The 3911-nt window shown below is 36.5% G+C and overlaps 1 long non-coding RNA gene across 1 annotated transcript; it reads left to right on the forward strand.

Moving 5' to 3' along the window:
• Positions 1–820: 820 nt before the first annotated feature.
• On the forward strand, positions 821–2756 carry LOC116315876. Its single transcript, XR_005608471.1, has 6 exons — positions 821–1109; positions 1200–1311; positions 1386–1609; positions 1706–1854; positions 1972–2099; positions 2213–2756. It is a non-coding gene; the product is annotated as an uncharacterized LOC116315876 (long non-coding RNA).
• Positions 2757–3911: the final 1155 nt, after the last annotated feature.

The raw sequence follows: 3911 nt of genomic DNA on the forward strand, positions 1-3911 counted from the left end.
GCTAAAAGAAATTTAATTTGTAGTTCTAAATAAACTCTAAATGCATTTAGGACGTTTTTTACTCACTTTATGTCTCTTCCACGATGTTATTTCTCTCTCCAACAACATAGGTTACAATTATATTAGCGTGACCAATTATGCAAATTAGGTGATGACGTCATTTAGCGACTTCTAGCGACTTTTAGGACAGCCAATAGCGATTTTCCTTACTGAGGAGTTGGCAACACTGGTCCGCAGGCGTGTGCGGTCTCAGAGCTCTGATGCGCATGGAATTTTCTCCGGAGAGTTGCCGCAGTCAGGTAAGCGAAGTTAACATTCCCATACTGGTAACATTAAAAGGTATTTTTAAACTAAATAGCTCTTTATAGTTTCACTAATGTCGAGTGAGGACATGTTAGCAGCATTTACCCATAGGTTTAATGATATTGTCCAGTAGCTACATGCTAGCAGTTGCTAAAAGTTCAGATGGTCGTTATCTTCTCACTGAGTTAATATGAACCTAAAACATTTTAACTATGTATTTCTTCTGAATGCTGTCTAAATAATATCATTGTCACATGTCTAATGGTACAGTTTGAACAACTATATTACCTTTTATTAGTAAGCTAATAATCGCTAATTAGCTTATATAAGCGAATGTACTTTCAGAAAAAGTAGGTAACATTACCATAAAGTTAACTTTACTGGTTTATATTATTTTAAGCAAATGCCAAAGGCATACACTAATTTAGTTTTGCTCATTATTTAGTAAGAAATATGTATTTTGTATAAATGAACTGATAGCAATGTTAATGATATGTTAAGTAATGTTTCTATTTTATAGAAAGGTTTAAGAGTATGCAAAAACCAAATCTCTGAGAGATGCAACCAGAAGACGGATGAGAAACATACTTGAGGCTGAGATGACAGAAACACATGGGTAAGAATCAAAAATGTAGGATATAAAGAAACATTTTTAACATTGTATTACTTTTAATTGTGATGTTCAATGCCATTTATTGAATTTATACATTAAGATATCTCCCCCTAAAAGCGTAAGAGTGATGTATGCGCAGGGCATTGTTGCTCTGTCTCCATATCTGGAAGACCCATATTCACAACATGGATATGTAAGTAAAGAGGACTTTTCAACATTAAATACATAATTGCCCTCAGAAATGTTGATAACATAGTCCTTCTGCATTTATTTAATTACATAGGAACATTACTACGATCCAGAGAGCGGTTCAGGATACCTTGAATGGTCTTCAACCACCATGTAAAGAAAAGCTGCGGAGGAAAGAAGCGTCTCAGTTTGCAAATCTCCCAAAAGTAAGTTCACTTGTCATTTAAATGATACTGATGTAATTTGTAGGCAGGATTCAATCAAATTGTTTTTTCTTAAGTTGGTGGGCCAGGCCATGGTCAATCCAGACCACTCACCACTCAGACAGTGTTATCAGATGAGGATGTAAGAGCAGCTATTGCTCTTTTGAGACACTCTGCTGATGAAGACATCCGTGAAAAGATGAAAGCTACCTTCATTTATTGGCATTCAATGGTCAACGATGAAAAGAATGCAGCAGATGTCTTCATAGGCCTGATGCGGTTTCTGGACACACCAGGACTGGTAAGACATCTTCATTTGTTGAATCACTGAAATATTCCATGGAGCTTGTAGTGTCAATGATTACACCTCGCTATGTTCTGTATTTTTGCATTACAGATAGAACAAGATTTCCGACTCCTGTTTTGTGAGGTCACTGCCAGCAAATCCTTGGAGAGGTGGCCCATCAATCTCAAAGCAAAGGTTGTAAAGTCATGGACTTGTCTCCACCTCAGAGCTCTTGGAGTTAATGTGCAATGCTGAGTCAGGTACTGAAGTTGAGAATGGTATGATTGTGACTCATTTTATTTGCCATTGTTGGTTATATAGGTAATTCTGACAATTGAATGTATTTTTGAAATAATTCTTTGTTTATTCGTCTGTAGGCTGGGACAGTGACATGTCTACTATCTTGCTGCTGCTACATCTGCTACCACCATTTGCACAAGGGTGAAAGAGACCAGGAAAGATGTCTGCATCTCAAGCTGTCGATAACCTCAACAAATTCCCAAAGGTATGTTGTTTAAAATATACATTCCATCACCTCTATTTTCATGGACAGTGAGGTGAGCTAATCTACTGTCAGAGGATAGTCACTTAATACTGTTGTTTAATGTGTTGTTGTAGGCTGGAACCAGTGTACAGCAGCATCTAGACAACAGCAGTCAGCCCTACCTTCTTGCTCAGGGATCCACAAGAAGCAGCATTCACACCTTCATTGTGATTGACAAGCATGCACTACCACGTAAAGCGACAGGTTCAGTAGGAGCCCTTGATGAACTCTTTAGGGCCCATTATGTCTTTGGTACATCATACAGTTCATTGCTGACCAACTTTTTTCCCTTTTCTGCAAACAACTGTGACATTGGGGAAACGCCATATTGCTTTCTGTAGTGAGCATCATAGAACTGTATGCTAATGTGAATTGTAAGGGCTTGTTACGTTAATTAAATGACACTGAAATGAGAAACATAATAAATGCTGTTACTTTAACCTGTATGTTTGTTGTCATTTCCATAATATAGGATAGATCACAGTTATTTAGTAATATAGCATCATAAGATGAATATGAAAAAATAACACTACAGAGAAATAAAAATGATATATTATTACACATCAGAGTGTTATTATTAAACTAAATTTGGAGTAAAAATAGCTCTATAAAGTGTAATCAAATTACTCTGAACAGTGTGAGTAACCCTCAGTGTTAAATATTTTTACACATTTTGTTGTTAATTTTAACACTAAATTGAGTACAATTAACACTGAAAAGTTAACACTGGTCATAGAGTAAATTTAACTCTAATTTTGAGTGGGACCAAATGTTATCTGAAGCAGAGTTAAAATCAACTCTCTAAGTGTAAAATTGACACTTGGTTTTTTACTGTGTATGCAATTAAATCAGATTGCTAAGTTCATGATTGATATAATGGTGTGAATGGGTTAATAAAATGCACTTAAAACCTGAAGTTGAGATATGACTCAGTATGCAAATTAGCTGAAAAGGAGTGGTGACAAAGACGCTTGCTGTGTGTCTGTGTGGTGGAGGCCTTAAAGAAAGGAAGCAACGTACATTGTTCAGAGGTGCAGGTTTGGACAAGAAATTTATAATTTAGTGTTGACACATTGTTTGAACGTGTTTATATCTTATGCTGAATCTAAGTATGGTAAAGTGCTTAAAGGGGGACATTGTTGTGTGCAAAACGGTGCAGCTTTTGATGAGGTTTTCGGTGTGTTGAACGGGTGACATTTAAGATTGTTTAAGATTTTTGAGGTTGTTGTTTTTATTTTAATAGAGGGAATTTTAATAAACATGGATATGTCTAAGGGGGCCCATTAGTTTTGTAACAGTGCACTTAGAGAAAACCTGTCAGGTGATTTTGTTTTGTGTTTTGATGAGCTAATAATCAGCTCTCTTTTTCTCATTTTTGTTCTGAAGCAGGCCTGGAAGAGAGTGAACTGACAGCGCTGACAAAATTTTCGGGGGAAAACAAAGATAAGGTGGGCTTTCCAGATTATAATTGGCTGAGGAGGAGACCTGATTGGTTGTGAGTCTCTGTCTAAAAGGATTGTAGCGATTCAATCCAGTCAAAAGCATAAAGAACTATTTTCCTAAAAAGAAAAAAACAAAATAAAACAAATGAATGAGCTCATGTTGCTGATGTGGAGAATCTGATTATTCGTGCGGGAGTCTCCACTATTGGCAATACCTGGTGTGAATGCATGTGGGTAAATTTGTGTGACTGGACCAAAGTTGGGATGAATAAATGTGGACAAACAATTTACCATGCCAGCAAGAGAAAGGAGATGCTTTGTTTTGCTTTTG

The sequence above is a fragment of the Oreochromis aureus genome, linkage group 15 (assembly GCF_013358895.1).
Source record: "Oreochromis aureus strain Israel breed Guangdong linkage group 15, ZZ_aureus, whole genome shotgun sequence".
NCBI classification, from domain to species: Eukaryota; Metazoa; Chordata; class Actinopteri; order Cichliformes; family Cichlidae; genus Oreochromis; species Oreochromis aureus.